This window comes from Capricornis sumatraensis, chromosome 3, assembly GCF_032405125.1.
Source record: "Capricornis sumatraensis isolate serow.1 chromosome 3, serow.2, whole genome shotgun sequence".
Classification (NCBI taxonomy): domain Eukaryota; kingdom Metazoa; phylum Chordata; class Mammalia; order Artiodactyla; family Bovidae; genus Capricornis; species Capricornis sumatraensis.
Window position 1 is genome coordinate 170504593 of NC_091071.1, and position 19174 is coordinate 170523766.

The following is a 19174-nucleotide window of genomic DNA, read 5'->3' on the forward strand; positions in this document are numbered from 1 at the left end:
AACCCAGCTTTGGAGCAACTGCCACGTGAGAGAGCAGGGGTGTGGCTGATCCTCCACACCATCCAGCCCCCCTCACCATGGCCCAGAAAGAGTTGTGTCCAAGGAGAGGGTGGCATGGCTCCAGCCTCGGGGATGGATGCAAATTACCTGAGGCTCCAGACTCTTGACCTCTGTCCATGAGCTCCCCTCCACCCCAGACTCCCCTGTTACTTTAGGTCCCTGAGTTTCTCCTGCCTTTAGTCCCACCGAGGGAACAGAATGGACTCCTGATTTTCTTAGAATCTACTGGAGGAGACAGAATGACACTTCATGTTCTCAGACTTGAGAGCAAACATCAGAACTCCTCCGGGTGGGCACCTTGCTTAAAACAGAGCTGATGTGGGACTCAGGAATACACATTTTAACCAAACTCCCCATCTATGATTCTGATTCAGGTAGTCTGCAGATCTGCACGGTAGAGTGCCTCAGGGGCAATCAAGCCTGGGTCAAAATCCAAGTTCTGTACCTGAACTGCTTTAGATTCATTGCAGCGATGAGGGACAGATACCCAAGACAACAGGGGCCTAAACAAGAGGGAAGTTCGAAGTTTCTGTCTGTCATATGAATGTTCAGGAATGTCCCAGATTCAGGCTGGTATGGTAATACCACAATCATTAGGAACCTAGACTTTTTCTATCTTGTTAGCCCCAAACCCTCTGCAACTTTGCCTCATGGTCCAAAATGGCTGCTCCAGCTTGCATCATCATGCCTTCATTTCATCTAGCAGGAAAAATAAAAGGGGAGAAGAAAGGCACAATCTTGTTTAAGGGTAAATCCTGGAAGCTAAACAACCACTCTACTTATATTCCATTGGCTAGAACTTAGTCATATGACCAGAGCTGCTGCAAGAGAAATTGGAAAATATAGATAGCTATTTAAGAGTTTGTAAATAGTGGTTTAAGACACAGAAAGAGTGTGTAAAGTAGCTGAAACAAGGAAAGGGTGATGGGAGAGAAAGATAAAATCAGTCAGCTGCTGCTAAGTCACTTCAGTCGTGTCCGACTCTGTGCGACCCCATAGACAGGAGCCCACCAGGCTCCCCTGTCCCTGGGATTCTCCAGGCAAGAATACTGGAGTGGGTTGCCATTTCTTTCTCCAACGCATGAAAGTGAAAAGTGAAAGTGAAGTTGCTCAGTCGTGTCCGACTCTTAGCGACCCCAGGGATTGCAGCCTACCAGGCTCCTCTGTCCATGGGATTCTCCAGGCAAGAGTACTGGAGTGGGGTGCCATCACCTTCTCCGAATCAGTCAGCTAATACCAATCATATATGGTGAATACAACTGAATGCCAGTGACTGTTCTAAGTACTTTATGTGTAAACATGAATTCAATTCAAAATGTTTTGACATAGGTCCTGCTATCCTTGTTTGTCAAAATGGAGTCATACACTCACTCCAAACCTCACCAACTGAAAGACTAGTCTTGCCAGCTACTCCCTGAGTAACTCTGAACAAATTCTTTGCTGGCAAAACAGAATAGGTAAGCCATTCTCAGCTCAGACCAGACACAATTTCCCCCTGAGACCTGGATACACCGTGCCCCCCAACCTTTGACCAAGTCAAACTTCTGCCAGCCAGGAAGAAAGGGCATTTGCTTCCCTAATGTTTATAAATCAGGTGACAGCCAGGGCACCCCATGAGACTGAGGTAGGTTGCACTCAAGCCCCATTCAGAGGGTTGCTACCTCTGGCTTCTTGCTTCTGCTAGATTCTTAACATCTGTGGATGTTTGGGGCCTGGAGGTGCAATTCCTGGGCTCTGGGACCTCCATAAGGGTCTGCTGTTGGCATGGTGCTAGGCATAAAGTAGTGGCTCCCTAAATGCTTGTTGAATAACAAAGAGAATAATCATCACTTAATGAGTGCTCATCACATGTCAGACACTATGCTCAGAGCTTTGCATAGGATATGCCATTAGACCCTGACAGCTGCTAAGATCTTCATATTTTCAAGACTTACTTATTTTATAAAAATTTTTTTTCTTGCAGAGGAAGGTATTATTTATTTTTTCTTGGCCATGCCTAGTGGCATTTAGGATCTTGGTTCCCTGACTAGGGATTGAACCTGTGCCCCCTGCAATGGAAGCGTGGAGTCTTATTAAACACTGGATCATCAGGGCAGTCCCAGCAAGATCTTCATTTTGCTGATGAGGAAACTGAGACTCACAAAGATAAGGTGTTTGCCAAAGGTCTCACGCCCGGTAAATAGTAGAGCTTGGATTTGAAGTCACACATTTGTTAACCACAAGGCTTGGACTGTCTACAGCCCTCCAATAGCCAGCCACCCTTCTCTACCCACATGTACCACGAGAGTCCCAAGAGCCTGGGGGCTAGGCTGCTGGGTCTGTGCGCTGACAGGAGCAGAAGAACGCGTTTTGTCTGGGATTCCAAGGATTCAGACAACTGTGGGAACCTCCTGTCCAGTCTCCTCGACTTCCCCCGCTCCCAGCCCCCACCCTGAGTGAGCCTGCCGCCCAGAACAGAGGCCGTTTTCACTGCAGGAGGGGGAAGGCAGGACGGGCCTTTCATCCACAAGGGGCTTGGAAACAATTTTCAGAAAAGCAACAGAGTACGTGATTGAGAGGCGGAACTCTAGCCTGCCACTCCTCAGCTTTGGGACCTGGTGAGGATTAAATGAGCTAACACACAGCACAGAAAGCCCTGAGAAAGGGACGAGCACGCGTTCTACCAGCAGTCTTCGAGAATTAGTCATCATTATGCCTGTTGCAGCGAAAGCTGGTACCAGCAGAAGCCAACCACCCGGAGAGGGCTGAGTTCTGGCCTCTCTTCTTTCTTTTTCTACGTAATAAATTTGCTTTCAAATAACAAGTGATACATGGTCAACTGATAGAAACTGTAAAATTTTGGATTTAAAAAAATCACCTACAATCCCACTCTCCAAAGATCATCTTTCTCTTCTCGTGTGGAACTAATACCATAGTCATTTGGTGCTATTTATTTTTTCCCCAGAAAGTGACTCGGATTTGTGGTTCTCCCACCCCCACCAGCATGAGTCACCCTAGTCCCACAGAGTCACCCAAGGCTCTGAGTTTGCTAAGGGAGACGATGGCTCAGAGGCAAGCGAAAGAGGCTGAAGAACAAGCCCTGCTAGTGTACTTGGCTTGGCCCCAGCCACCTGGAGAAGTTAATGAGCAAAGAGCTTCAGAGACTTAAAGGGTGACTCAGAGCTGCCACCTGAGCTCACAACCTTTCAACAGCTTCCCATGGCTCTTTGGAGAAAGCCAGGGTCTTCCACGTGGCCTTGGATGTCCACCCTCCCCGGCCTGAGTCTGAATCGTGGACTCCATCTATCAGTTGTGTGACTTTGGGCAAGTTATTTAAACCTCTCCATGCCTCAGTTTCCCCACCTACAAAATGGGAATAACAGAACCTACCTCTTAGAACTGCAGGGAGGGTGAAAGATGGCTAGGTGAAGCACTGAGCACCTGGCATGTGGAAAGCCCTTGATGAGCGTTAGCAGTATAACGATTACTGATTTGCTCCATTCTTCCCTTTGCCCTCCACCCTGGGATGCACGCCCCAGCAACGTGACTGCAGAGCCCTCACGTTTAACCCCTCTGTACACAGCCTCTGACCATATCCGTCCAATGGTGATAAGACAGGGCAGGCCTTCTCCTCAGATGACTTTCCTGTTTTCAGAGGGGGTGAAGATGGAGGATCTTTCCAGAACCCCCTCTGTCTCATTGACCAGAACTGGGCCCCACACCTGCCCTTAAATGAATAACTGGCAGAGAGGAATGCAAACGTCCTAGTCGTACAAGACCTGGACAAAATCAGGCCTCTGTTAGCTCTGATGGTGCTTCTCAAACTCCAGGTGCGTCGGAATCCCCTGGAGGGTTTCTCACAACACAGATTTCTGGGCCCCACCCTCCAGGCTTGCTTACCTCTCAGGTGAGGTCAAGACTTTGCATTTTCCTACAGAATTTCCTGGAGAAGGCAATGGCACCCCACTCCAGTACTCTTGCCTGGAAAATCCCATGGACAGAGGAGCCTGGTAGGCCGCAGTCCATGAGGTCACTAAGAGTCGGACGCGACTTCACTTTCACTTTTCACTTTCATGCATTGGAGAAGGAAATGGCAGCCCACTCCAGTGTTCCTGCCTGGAGAATCCCAGGGACGGGGGAGCCTAGTAGGAGGCCGTCTATAGGGTTGCCTAGAGTCCAACACAACTGAAGCAACTTAGCAGCAGCAGCAGCAGAGAACTTCTTTCCAGGACTTTCCAACAGGACTTCCCCTGGTGGTCCAGTGGCTAAGAATCCGCCTGCCAATGCAAGGGACACAGGATCAGTCCCTGGTCCAGGAAGATTCCACATGCCATGGGACAACTAAGCCCATGAGCCACAACTACTGGGCGCGTGCTGCGGAGCTCACATGCCCTGGAACCTGCATTCCCCAAGAGAAACCACAGTGAGTAGCCTGTGCACCACAATGAAAGAGCGGCCCCCACTTGCCACCACTAGCGAAAATTCATGTGCAGCAATGAAGACGCAGTGCAGCCAAAAATTAATGAATTTTTTAAAAGAATTTGCGTTTTCCCAGATGCTTTTGCAGCTGCTGTTGATGATTCCGAGACCACACCTTGAGAATCCCAGGAGGGGAGGAGAAGGGGGAACAAATGTTTGTTCCTGAGATTAACCTGGCCTCTGACTGGGGCCTCTGGGTCTGGAGATGGCTATGGGCAGCCCAGTCTCAACTCAGGCTGTGCAAAGACCTCCCCCAGATCTCGTGGCCACTGTCTTGCTGCTACTGATTTCTGGTCCGTGGCCTTTATTTCTGCCCTGGAATAGACGCAAGTGAGGGGCGGCGGGGGTGGAGGGCAGTTTCCCCAGCTCACAGAGCAACTCTGGGTACCAGCTATTGTGCTAAAGACATGGCCCACGGAGGAAAATAGCACAGGAGCGGATCCTGCTCTGAAAAGCCCTGGGGCCTCCCTGACACTGAGGTTCTCAGAGCTCTGCACCAGTCGCAGCAGGACCCAGCCAGTTTCTCTCCCTTCCTCCTACGCACACCTCCCTCCTCGCTGCCCCCGGGGCCGTAGAACACTCCGTCCCCTCCACTCTCTCCTCCCCAGCTCAGCGCAGTCCTGCCAGTGGCCACGCCCTTCAACTGAAGGCCCAGGGCAGGAGAGTCAGAACACGCACCCATGTAGAGCCTGGGTCAAGGGCGCTGAGTCTGAGCACCCAGCTGGGGGAAGCAGGTGCTTCTGATCTGAGCAAGCTCTGAAGGCGGACAGGAGACAGTTCGGGCCTGGGGGATGGGGGTAGGGGGCGGGACTCTGCCTCCCGTGGGCTGAGCAAGGACTGGGGTTTGGTTCTGAGCTATCCTAGCTTTGAAAGGATCCTAGGAATACTGTGAGAGATGCTGAGCAGTCAGTCGATCCCTCCTGCTCCTTCAGCTCTCAGAATCACTCACAGCAGGCTCATACTTGGAAGTGAAATGGAGCAACACCTTACCGTCCTTGCCCCCTCCCCCCAGCCCCCAACACGTACTTTGCCTGCCTTCTGTCTGTGGAAAACTTTAGTCAAAGAATAAGTCTAATCAGAGAAGTGAGAAATGCAGAAACAAAGGAAACAGTCAAAGGAGACGAAATAATAATAATGTAGTCACTAAGCAGAGCCAAGGCCCTTCAGTTCTTCCTCAAGGGCTGTAGATAACAAGCTGAGCTGCATCCGGTGAGCTGTCTTATAGATGCTGAAACCCCAGGTGGAGAAGTTAACTCCATGATGACCAGACTTTGCCCACAACATGAGCTGCTGCAATTCTGAGAACTGGCCACAAAGAAATGGGAACAAACGGACCCTGGAACTGAAGACGAACTGTATCTAAAAGTCAAGATGACACTGGTCAGACCACTCATGACCAATCTGAGGATGACTGTCGGAGCTGACTGCGCTGTTTCTGCAGTTAGTCACCCCCCACTTCTGTCTAGAAAAGCTCCAGCCCCACTGGTTGCCAGTGGCATTGTTGTAGCCTCGCTTTCTGGGAAATAAACTCACTCAGAAGGACAATGCAAAGAGTGGAGTGCAATTTATTACACTGGCAGGCCCAAGGCAGAGTCTCCTGTTAGCCAAGGACCCCGACCAGTTTTTGTGAAAACCTTACATACCCTAAGTGTACATGCTCAAACCCACCTCCCCAAATTCCCTGAAACTAGTCTGAACAAAGGAAAAGAAAGATACAATCAAAGTTAACCCGTGATTCGTAAGCCTTAAGCCTAGGTTAACAGTGGACAATTATCAATAGGCCTATGGTCATACCTCAGTAAGTATAATAGAATTTATGATTCTATTCGGGTACACAGATAATTAGGGTATTCTTTTAGGCGAGGAGAGTCTAGGTACGAGCCCTAGGGCTCTTCCATCCCGGGGGTCTGGTTTTCCATTTGGTATGTTGTTTCCATAGATACTGGGCATATAGCTCAAAGTCCATAGTCCGGCCCAAGATGGAGTCCCGCTTTCAAGATGGAGTCTGTTCTGTCTGTTTCCTCCTTCAGCGGGTGGTAGTGGGGGAAGTCAGCCTTTGGACAGATGTCTTCCCTGTCCTCCTCCCGCCCCCTCGAAGTTTCCGGCATCTGAAATAAAGCAAACTTTCTGTCAACCTGGCCTGTTTGTTGGCTTTTGAGTGGCGAGGAGCCCGACCCCACACACTAGGTAACAGAATCCCTCAGGCTTTTGAGCCTCTGAAGAGAGAACCTACTGACCAGGGCAGGGTGCCCCTTGAGGCATCTAGAGGCACCATTTTGGGGACAGGGGCTTAGAAAACTCCAGGAGGACAGTATCTTTCTTCTTTTTTTTTAATTTGAAGGTAGGGCCTTTTAGGGGGCTGTGTGTCTCTTCAATGCTGACTGCAAGCTTTCTCTAGTTGTGGTGAACAGGAGGCAGGGGGTGGGGGTAGGGCAGCTTCTCTTCCTTCAGTTATTAGGCGCTAGAGCGCAGGCTAAGCAGTCACCCCAAGGCATGTGGAATCTTCCCAGATCAGGGATCGAACCTGTGTCCCCCGCATTGGCAGGCAGATTCTTAACCACCGGGCCACCAGGTAAGTCCTTCTAATGCAATCTGATTTTACCTTCTTGGGTTCTGGAAGAATGAGTGGGTTCTTTATGGTGAACTTTGAGGATACTTAGGCCCAGACAGGGGAGGACCCTCTTGGCTATTAGCTTATTGCAAAATTTCGATTTCACCCAGAGGAATCCAGATTGGGGACCGCTGTTATTTATAACCACAGCTTCCTTCTTAGGAGAGTAGATCCTGCTTCTTTAAATAAAAGGCTCTTTTGTTTGTTCTGAGGCCCCTTACTGGGTTTAGCAAAGGTAGCCAGGTAGCCAAGTTTGGGAGGAGAAGCTGGGGAGGGCCAAATCCTTCCAACTGCTTGGTATCTCGAATGAGCTGAGCCAGGGAAGCCCCCAGGGGCGGCGAGGTGGGAGGGTTGTGAAGGAAGGAGGGCAGGTGGAGATGGGAGCAGGCCGCCCAGCTCAGGAGGCAGGGGGCTGGGGAATGCGGGGGGCCATGGCTTTTAAGAACAGGAATGTCCCAGTGTCACTTTCTCTTGGGTGCTGAGCAGTGCTGTGACTTCCAGAGACCTAAATATCTTCTGCTCACAAAGCATCCTGGTATTCATGCTTTCTTGGGAGAAGAAATGGGCTGCATCCTATGTTTGAGTCAGTTCCAGGGCAGAAATAAAGGGAACAGCTGCTAGAATTCAGCAGAAACAGGAAACCAGAGCCACACAATTGTAAGCCTGAGAAAGTGCAGAAGTCTTGGGGACAGGGTCTGAGCCAAACCTATTTTAATCCCGATGAGCTGGGAACCCCCAGCCAAGCCTGGGTTCTGCCATCCGGGAAGACTCCGCCCCCTGTTTCCTCACTGAAAAAGCCTGTTGTGTTCAAGGGAGAGGGCAGTGTACCCACCTGGGGTGGGGCAGGGGTCGGGAGGATGACGACTGGTCGGAGATAATTCTACATGTTCCCACTCCCCTCTGCTGTGATTGGGGCACAGTAGGCATGTGACCCTGTTCTAGCCAGTGAGACAGAAGGGGAAGTGGGGCTGGGGGCTTCGGGAAGGGTTTCTCTGCCTAATGAAAGGAGAGAGAGCCATTTTAGGGCAAGCCCTGCCCCTGCTTTCTTTCTGGAGATGCTATCTCTGGCTGAGCCTCTGAGCCATTAAAAACAGGGGTTCCAGAGTCAGGGTTAAAAGCACGGCTGGGCTCTGATTAGCTGGGCGGTCTTGAGAGAGTTACTCAACATTTCTGCCTCATCTGCAATGTGAAAATAATAATGGCACCTTCCACTTAGGGTTGTTGTCACGATCGAACGAATGAATGCGCGAGTGTCTAAAATGGTTCGACAGCTCCTGCACATGGTGAGCACTCGATACATGACAGTTGTTACTGTTATTTTTTTAATATTTATTTCTTTTTGGCTGCTCCGGGTCTTGATTGTGGGTCTCTGCACTGTATTGCATGCAGGCCCAGTAGTTTCCCCAAAGTGTGTGGGATTTTAGTTCCCCAACTAGGGATTGAACCTGCGTTCCCCTGCACTGCAAGGCAGATTCTTAACCACTGGACCACCAGGGAAGTCCCTGTTATTATTATTTTTATCTGTGGATATGATGCTTGGAACCACAGTAAACTTGTTTTACCCACAAAGGAGGAAACCCTAACATAGAAGATGGGAAGGTAGAAAGAGGAAAGTATTGATTCCCAAACAAGACCTCTTAAGATAATAAAACTCCCAAATCTTTAGGCAACATTTGGTTGAATATTTGTTATTTGCAGCCTAAAGCATTCTAACCATTTGTACATAAAACTTGATTCCCTTGTTGATTTACAATAAGAATAAAACCACTTAGTCTATAGGACACTCAAATTTATTGATGAAAATACTCACCCTGGAGGCAGACTACGGCAGTGATTGCCAGTTAATCTCAAATGCTTGGTTTCTCCTTTTTTCAAATTTATCTTATTGAAGTATAGTTGATTTACAGCGTTGTGTATTTTCTCCTTTCTTTAATAAAAATAACTGCTGGACACATGTGCCTAGCTAGAAACTACATTTCCCAGGCTCCTCTGCAACTAGAAGCCATATGCCCAAGTTCTAGCCAAAGGAATGTGAATCGAGTGCCAGTCTTGGAGTTTGCCCTTGAAAGGGCTGGGCCTGCCCTGCCCTCACTCTTCTCTCTTCTTGCTGATGGGAAGATGATAAGAGCTGGAGCAGTTACCTTGGATCCAGAGACTGAAGAGCCATTTTTAGGGTAGACAGAATTGCCCCGCCAGCCCTGAACCGCCTACTTCTGACTTCTTACAAACAAGAAAAAGAAATTATCTTGTGTAAGCCACCGTAGTGTTTTTGTCACTTTACTACAGCAGATCTACGTGGGATTGCAGAATATCAGGTGGAAATAGTGGTACAGAAGCACTGTTCTGTGATTATTACTATGACCCTATGTATCAGTCAGCTGCTGCTTCGTAACAAAACACCCCAAATTTAGGACTTAATGCAATAATGCTTTACTGTTTCTCATGATTTTGTGGGTTGGCTTCATTCTTCTGCTGGTTTTTCCAGGGCTTGCTTGTGCAACTGCAATCAGTTGGAGGAATGGCTGAGGGCTGGGTTCTGCTGGGACAGAGAGGGTGGCTGAGCCTCCCTCTCCATGTGGTCTTTCATCCTCAGGGAAGATAGTCCAAGCTCGGTTTCCTCACATGGTGACTCCGTAAGAGTTCCAAGAGAAAGCCCCGAAGCACCAACATTTTTCATGTTTGTGTTGTGGTTGCTGGTACTCCACTTGGCAAAGCAAGTCACATGGCCAACTTCAGAGTCAATGCAGGAGGGTATAGATACCAGAAGCTTGATTCACTGGGTTATTTAGGGAACAACTCACCTTACCCTATTACGCCCCATGAATTTTGGAAGCTCATTAAGGATAATTAGAAATCCTAGTGCCGTGCACACTAGACTCACCTGCACAGAGACTAATAAACCTCTAGGATTAGGGACAATTAAAATTCATTCCCTCATTTGGCTATTCATGTTCAGTCCGGAGGTGGCAATGGCACCCCACTCCAGCACTCTTGCCTGGAAAGTCCCATGGACGGAGGAGCCTGGTGGGCTGCAGTCCACGGAGTTGCGAAGAGTCGGACACGACTGAAGCGACTTAGCAGCAGGAGCAGCGGCAGCATGTTCAGTCACTCAGTCATATCCAACTCTTTGTGGCCATCTGGGCTACAGCCCACCAGCCTCCTCTGTCTATGGAATTCTCCAGGCAAGAACACTGGAGTGAGTTGCCATTTCCTCCTCTAGGAAAGCTTCCTCATCCAGCGATCAAACCCGCATCTGCATTGCAGGTGGATTCTTCACCACTGAGCCACGGGGGAAGCCCAAAGGTCAAAAAAAAAAAAAAAAAAGTTTCAGGTTGTTTATATAAAAATTTTAAATGATAAAATTTAAAATTATTATTGGAAAGAATCAGAATGGAAGGAAAATGCACATAGGAAAAAACAAAAGGTGATAGCAGAAGCAGGGTCAGAAAGGAAGATGCATGTCTCAGAGGTTCACGCTCCTACTAGGAGGAGGACATGAGGGTGTCTGGAGAGTGCTGGGACAAGACCCAGGAGGTGGTCATGGGCAGTGGAGGGGATGGGGGTCAGGCAGTGGCTTCTCACAGAGCTGTGCCACTTTGTGGGACTCAGGGGAGCTGGGATGAGGCAACATCTAAAGTACTCCAAGATGGTGCTTCTCAGCCTTACTAGGTTTTAGGATCACTTGGGGAGTAGGTTTAACACAGATTCATAGGCCCAATCCCTAGAGCCTGGACTCGCAGATGGTCTTTGAACCCCATTGTGAAGTGACTTTGAAGCCCATTTCATAAGTGGATGCCAGGTTCCAGGTAGGATATTCAGAGTGGAGGAATAACCAAGAAGAAAGTTTCTTAGGACCTCCCTGGTGGCCCATGACTAAGACTCCATGCTCCCAACGCAGTTTGATCCCTTGTCAGGGAACTAGATCCCACGTGCCACCACTAAGAGTTTGCATGCTGAAGCTAAGTTCCGGCAGAGGCGAATTTGAAAATAGAAAGCAAGCAAGCTTATTAAATAAGTGAATGGCTCCAGAGTCCCAGGAATATTCTGGAAAGGGGAAGGGGATGCAATGTGGTCTTGGAGCTCCCTAATAGTTCAGATACTTTATTTCTGCCCAAGACAAACCTCTTTCCTGAATAAATATCTCCCAGTGAGATTCTCAGCCCTCACTAATATTACCCTCTCTAGGGCCAGCCCCCATCGTACAAGCGCTATTGCTGGATTCCACCCATGCCGCAGCTGTTGCTGATTGGACCAAGGTTGGGCACCTGACTTAAAATTCACCACACAGGTTCTCTCTGCCAGGAACATGAAACAGAAACAGGGGTCTTTGGTACTGTGTCCATTGATGGCTGTGCTCCACAGGGACAGCCCATGAACCCCTGATGTTCAGATCTGCAGGATTGCCTGGTTCCTGCCCTTCCTGGATGCTGGCTCTTCAGCATCCCTCCAGCTTGTGACACATTCTGGCATGCTTCCACTAAATTCTACTTTGGCTGAGTCAGCTCTTATCCCTGGCCTCCAAAAGCACTTTAACTGCTGCATGCTGGCACAGTGACATGGGATCAGAGTTAGTGGGTCTGAGGTTTTCCCTGTGATTTCAAACTGGGCTGTCCCTAAGAAATGGGCCCATCTAGTCTTTTTCCTGGAGAAGGCAATGGCACCCCACTCCAGTACTCTTGCTTGGAAAATCCCATGGATGGAGGAGCCTGGAAGGCTACAGTCCATGGGGTCACTGAGGGTCGGACACGACTGAGAGACTTCACTTTCACTTTTCACTTTCATGCATTGGAGAAGGAAATGGCAACCCACTCCAGTATTCTTGCCTGGAAAAATCCCAGGGACAGGGGAGGCTGGTGGGCTGCTGTCTATGGGGTCGCACAGAGTCAGAAATGACTGAAGCGACTTAGCAGCAGCAGCAGTCTTTTTCCTGGTGAAACTATGAGATGCCAAGGGCCAACCAACACTATTTTGGAAAGAACTGGGGTAGTCTGGGAAAGGCACTTTGTGCTGCAGCTGGAACTCACTGCCAAGATGCAGAAAGTAAGAGATCAATAAGGGCAAAGAAGAAAGTGAGCTCATGCGAAATTAATGGGGCCTGCCCTGGCCACCATCTTCAGACAGAGCCTTCCAGGGGATGGAAGAGATGCTTTGTCTGTCGTTGTTAAGTCGCTAAGTCGTTTCTGAGTCTTTGCAACCCCATGGATGGTAGCCCGCCAGGCTCCTCTGTCCATGGGGTCTCCCAGGCAAGAATACTGGAGTGGGTTGCCATTTCCTTCTACAGGAGATTTTCCCAACCCAGGGATGGAATCCGTGTTTCCTCCGTTGCAGGTGGATTCTTTACACACAGAAGAGACACTTAAATAGTTCTTTGAGGAAAGAAAGCATTAGTGTTTTAGGTTTATATTTCTGAAGATTCACTTGAAGGCTGTGGTAGCCAGCCTCCAAGAAGGCCCCCAGCAAACCCCACCTCCTGGTGGCCAGGTCCTTGTGTAGTCCCCTCCCACGTTAAATAGGCTGACCAATAGGATACAGCAGGGAAGATGGCATGTGATTTAGGCTACTTCATGAAAGACATCATGGCTTCAGCCTCACTCTCCTGCATGGATCACCTACTCTGGAAGAAGCCGGCCACCATTGCTGTGAAGACACATGAGCAACCCTATGGAGGGGCCCATGAGGGGAAGAACTGAGGCTGCCTGCCAACCATCAATACCAACTTCCCAACTGCATGGGTGAGCTACCCCGGAGTGGGTCCTCCAGCCCCATTCAAGCCTTCAAGTGACCGCAGTGCTGACTGACATCCTGACCACAGCCTCATGAGGGGCCCTGAGTCAGAGCCAGCACTATGGTGCTCCTGAATTCCTGCTCCACAAAGGCTACATGAGACAATAAATGTTTATCGTGGCTAAGCTGAGGGCTAAGTCTGTGTTCTGGAAATAAATAATTAATACAACTAAGGATGCGCATGTGCTAGACTTGGAAAGCAGTCGCAAAGGGGACGACAGGAAAAGAGCGTGTGGCCCAGACTTGCATCACTGGGGCCTCAGGCGCCAGAGGTAGCCATGCAGACCCCCAGCTTCCCCTCTGTCAGGGAGAAGTGGAAGGCAGCGCCTCTGGCAATGGAGGGAAGGGACCCAAACCACTGGAAGCAGCTGCTAACTTCCTCTTCTTTAACGTATATCCTGCTTCATTATCACCAGAGACACAGTAAGTTCACAATTCCTCTGATATTCAAAATTCCAGGATTTCTGAGTGCCCATCCTAGCGATATTAAAAAGCAGAGACATTACTTTGCCAACAAAGGTCTGTCTAGTCAAAGCTTTGGTTTTTTTAGTAGTCATGTATGGATGTAAGAGTTGGACTATAAGGAAAGCTGAGTGTCGAAGAATTAATGCTTTTGAACTGTGGTGTTAGAGAAGACTCTTGAGAGTCCCTTGGACTGCAAGGAGATCCAACCAGTCCATCTTAAAGGAAATCAGTCCTGAATATTCATTGGAAGGACTGATGCTGAAGCTGAAACTCCAATACTTTGGCCACCTGATGCGAAGAACTGACTCATTGGAAAAGACCCTGATGCTGGGAAAGATTGAAGGCGGGAGGAGAAGGGGATGACAGAGGATGAGACGGTTGGATGGCATCACTGATTCAATGGACATGAGTTTGAGTAAACTCTGGGAGTTGGCGATGGACAGGGAGGCCTGGTGTGCTGCAGTCCATGGGGTTACAAAGAGTCGGACACGACTGAGTGACTGAACTGAACTGATCCTAGCAATAGCGAGAGACATACCTTTTCTTCTCCTGAGGTAAGTCCAAGGATCCTAGAGAATCTACCAGTCCAAAGGAGGCCACCCCAGTTAGTTTCTCCTGGTAGAAAAAGAACTAGAAAATCTAGTCAAGACCACTGAGGGGACCCATTTCTCAGCTGCACAGCCTTCACCCAACCAGAAGTTCTAGCAGTTTCTCAGAGCATATCGGAGAAAATGAAATATTACTTTTCCAAACGCCAGGGACCCTTCCTGGAAGAACAACTCAGGAATGTCCCAACTTGTTAGAGTTAAGAACACTAGAATATTGTACAAGTTGTCCTGTACCAGCAAGCTGAGTCAGGCTGAATGCTTCTTGGGAAAGAAGGGAGACTCGAGGTTGTACTAATAGTGAGGAGACTGTTCTTGGCCTGTCGGGGCTCGCCATTTCCAGGGAAAGGTAAGTTTCTGAGGCTTCATGGTTCCTCTTCCTTTTCCCGCCTTCTGCTTCTCCACATGCTTCTCACCCGCCTCCTCTGCCTCGTTCCCACCATATCTGGCTGTAGGCCCAAGGGGCTCAGAGACCAGGCCTTTCCCCTCAGGATCCACTTCCCAAGTAGTCCCACTCTTTTCTTCAAAGATTCCTCTTTCAGGAAATTCCTGAGGGGCTTGACAACAGCATGGGGTGACCTGTCAGGCAGATGTTACAGTCACTCTGTGGGAGAGGGGACCCTCACCCTAACTCACTCCCTCCTGCCATGATGGGAGGAAGACTTTCTTCCACAGCGTTGGGCCCCTGCGTACAGGGCAGGACCCTCCTGGAAACCACTTCCCAGTGCCCAGTGGGACAGACGCGCCCTCTGGTGGCCCCACACCATAGCTCCCACCACCACTTGTGGCCCAGAGCAGACTTGAATACTGCAAAGGCCTTCAGCTGCCCACCTCCATCCCTGAGCTTGCTGCCTCTACCCCAGAGTGGAGGGGTCTCAGCTGAGGAGAGAAGTGAGGTCACTCCAGAGCTCCTTTCTGCTGAGTTGGGATGGCATTGAGTTTGTAGTCATCCCCATTACATTTTGAAGAACTTTCATGACCCTTGGGAAGGGCTGAGGTGGTGACATTTATGCTGCAGGCCTCTGTGAGTGTGAGCTTCCAGGGAAATGGTGAGGTCTAGGGCAGCATCTCAGCCATTCTTGGGCCTCAGTGGTTGGGGGCACAGCCTTTCCGCACAGTCAGGATGGCCCCAGAATTCAACTCTGCTTTCTCACCTGAAAGATGGGAGTGGTAAGGTCTTAAAAGCAGATTACAGAAGTGAAGCTTTTATTCAACCTCTGACGAGGTGAGTTTTCCAAGGGAAGTGGGTGCAGGGGTAGGCAGGGCTGGGGTACAGTAAAGAGATTCTGATTTTTTCAGAATATCAGATGGCTCTGAATCCTGGCAGCAAAGCCAGGCAAGCAAAGACAAGGACTGATTCTCTGGAGAATCTCAGGAACATCATTTGTGGGGCTGACTTCAGGTTTGTTGAATGACTGAGTCGGTGAATGAATGACTTCACAGGAAGCTAACTCAGAACCGGCCCTGTGGAATTCTCAAGACAAGAAACCTGACTGCCCAAAGCCAGCAGAGGTGGAAAACTGGGAAGCCAGCCCCCAGCTCCCAGTCGCAGAATTCACTGTGGTGTTGCTGATAATTTGCCTCAGCGCCACCTGCTGGCGGGCACTGACTAGCCAACTCCTGTTAGAGCTAGAAATCGGTCACCTGGATCCCCAGGGGGATGGATCCTTCCAAGGGTTAGTCAAGAAAACATACAAAGTTTGGAAAAGGCAAAAGAGATTCTTGGATGTCCTTTCAAAGGAAGACTGTCCTCTAATGATAAGCTCATCCTTAGGGGTGTATGCTCTTCATTGCCTTTGACTGACTTTATAACTCTGTAGGGACAGAAGTAAATTGTAGAAAACAGATAATAATGCAGATGATTCCTGCCCATGGCAAGCAAATGATTCCTATTTATAACCACGCAAAGGAATTCAGTCCAGTAGAGAACATTCTCATTCAAACTACTTGTAACACCTTGCTGGTTCCTTGTCAGTTAGAGTTAAAGAAAATCTTTGACACACATTAATTTTTTGCGTGTGTATGAGGTCATGATTTTACCTTTTTGGAAATTACGATTTATTAGATCTTCGGTTCTCGAGGAATCTACAAAGCCTCTCAGACCTTCCTTCCCATCATGCCCCCAACCTGTTCAGGTGGCACCAGCAACAGCATCCTCTGGGTCCCCACTGCACCCAGCACTGACTTCAAGGACAAGCTGCCCTGTGCTTCCCTGCCAGTCTCCCTCAAGACTGCCGGTGCCCAGGGGCAGGAGCTGGGGGTGATTCTCACTGGATCTGCAGAGCTCGGTAGAGGCTGTTGAATGAATTTATGAATATACTTAGTGTGGGCCACACCCCCTGTTGATGAGGGAGCCCGGGATACTGCAAGCCAGAAGGGCAATTTATGCACTTAGCCCAACACTTCTCAGCCTCAGTTTCCACATCAGTGCAATGAGAATAAATTTACCGCGTGCTGAAAATACAGATGGGAAGGAAGTCTTAAGTAACTCCCGCATGTTTTCCTTTGCCTCTATTGGTTTCTATTCAGACCTCCCACCCCACCCCCAGAATACTAAGAAAAGGAACAGGGTCATTTCCTCTGGCTCCCCACCCTGCAAGGCCTACGGGAAGTGTTCAGTTAAGTATGCCCCACCCTCGACAGCCCAGCCCGGTTAATGAATGAGAAAGGGAAGCGGAAATGGCTTGAGGGGCCAGAGTGCCCATCATCTGGCAGTCAAGGATCATGGCCAACATAGAAGCAGCCTTGGGTTTGGGCTGGGAGGGGAGGGGAGCGGGGTAGTGAGGGGTGAGGTGGTGGACTGCTTACCTGAACAGAGAAACCCAAGAGAAAATCCAAAGGGAGAGAGAGGCTGGAAGAGGCTCCATGTCCAGACCCCAGCCTCAACTCATCCTAAGCCACAGGAGCCCACCTGCCTCTCTGGCCAGCTACTCCGCTAAACAGGTACATCTGCTAAAGGGGAAAAAAAAAAAAATTTTTTTTTAACTGACAACCAAATAACTGGGATTCGGGCGCCACCGCGTGGTCATTTGTGAAACTGCCTGCCCAGGTGATCCAAAGGCAGAGGCCGACCAGCATTCCTCTAACTTTCCTGCCCTCCACCCTCTTCCTCGTCTTCTCCCTCCTATTTATTGAGCACTAGCTTCATGGGAAATAGATGGGAAACAGTGGAAACAGTGGGGGATTTTATTTTGGGGGGCTCCCAAATCACTGCAGATGGTGACTGCAGCCATGAAATTAAAAGACGCTTACTCCTTGGAAGGAAATTTATGACCAACCTAGACAGCATATTCAAAAGCTGAGACATTACTTTGCCAACAAAGGTCCATCTAGTCAAGGCTATGGTTTTTCCAGTGGTCATGTATGGATGTGAGAGTTGGACTGTGAAGAAAGCTGAGCGCCGAAGAATTGATGCTTTTGAACTGTGGTGTTGGAGAAGACTCTTGAGAGTCCCTTGGACTGCAAGGAGACCCAACCAGTTCATCCTAAAGGAGATCAGTCCTGGGTCTTCATTGTAAGGACTGATGCTGAAGCTGAAACTCCAATACTTTGACCACCTGATGCGGAGAATTGACTCATTGGGAAAGACCCTGATGCTGGGAGGGATTGGGGGCAGGAGGAGAAGAGGACAACAGAGGATGAGATGGCTGGATGGCATCACCGACTCGATGGACGTGAGTTTGAGTGAGCTCCGGGAGTTGGTGATGGATAGGGAGGCCTGGCGTGCTGCGATTCATGGGGTCGCAAAGAGTCAGACACGACTGAGCAACTGAACTGAACTGAACTGGGGTGGTCAAAGTCTCTCCCTTGGAGGGTTTGGAGGAGTTTGGAGGAGCTTGGAGGGCTACAGTCCATAGAGTCACGACTGAAGTGACTTAGCACGTGCACACAGCACTGATGCTGAGTCTCCAGAGCTCAAAACTGATTTCAGAACACAGGCTAGGTGCTCAATAAACATTTATGAATGAAGTCATAAATCAATGAATGAAGATCTTTTAAAACCCGAAAATTTGTCCCTGCCCTCAAGGCGCTGGTAGCCTGGTGCGGAAAACAGATCAGTAAAGGGCAGAAGTGGTTCCTTCCGCCTCTACCCGCACCCCACCTCCCACCTCCCCTCACCCCTCAGAGCTTTGCCAGAAGGATACACAGGCGCTTCAGGACCCAGAGGAGGCACCTAACCTCATCCCGCCCTGAAGCGCTGAGGATGACCAGCAAGGCCGAGGCCCATAAAGGAGGGGCGGGGAGAGGCACTCCCGGTAGAGGCCCCAGCTCGTGCGAGGGTCTGCGCGGTGTGCAGTTCAAATTCTAAGCCTTGAGGAGGAACATAAAGGGAGAAAGAGAGGTCTGCAGGGCATTCATCAAGATTTGCCGTTAAATCCTCCCCCTAACTATGCCTCAGATTTCTCATCCACAAAATGAGAATAAGATGAGGAGGGAATGAGAGGCAAAGGCTGGCACATCGTAACCCTTGATGTTGTTCAGTTGTGTCTGACGACCCCATAGACTGCAGCTCACCAGGCCTCCCTGTCCATCACCAACTCCCGGAGTTCACTCAAACCCAGGTCCGTAGAGTCAGTGATGCCATCCAGCCATCTCATCCTCTGTCGTCCCCTTCTCCTCCCGCCCTCAGTCTTTCCCAGTGTCAGGGTGCTTTCCCATGTGTCCCTCTTCACATCCGGTGGCCAAAGTATTGGAGCTTCAGCTTCAGCATCAGACCTTCCAACGAATATTCATCCATTCCTTTGATTTCCTTTAGGATGGACTGGTTTGATCTCCTTGTAGACCAAGGGACTCTCAAGAGTCTTCTCCAACACCACAGTTCAAAAGCATCAATTCTTCGGCGCTCAGCTTTAGGACTCTCTGATGGGTTACCCACACCAGATGCACTTTGGGGGGTTGGCCACCGGGGGGCAGTAAGTAGGTTCCCAGAGGCCCCTGGGGAATGACCTAAGACTGGAGCTGCAGGGGATAACATTCCCCATCTGGTTTAAATCAGTGTCTCTCAGATGACAGCACTGAGAGATCCCCTGGGGTCCAAACATCCAACTCCCATGAGATAGAAGAGATTCGTCCTCTAGTTCATGGGCACTAGGTCAAGGAACTGGGTTGGGCCTCACAATTCAGTGCCGTTCAGTTCAGTCGCTCAGTCATGTCCGACTCTTTGCCTCACAGAGGGGACATCAAATAGAGT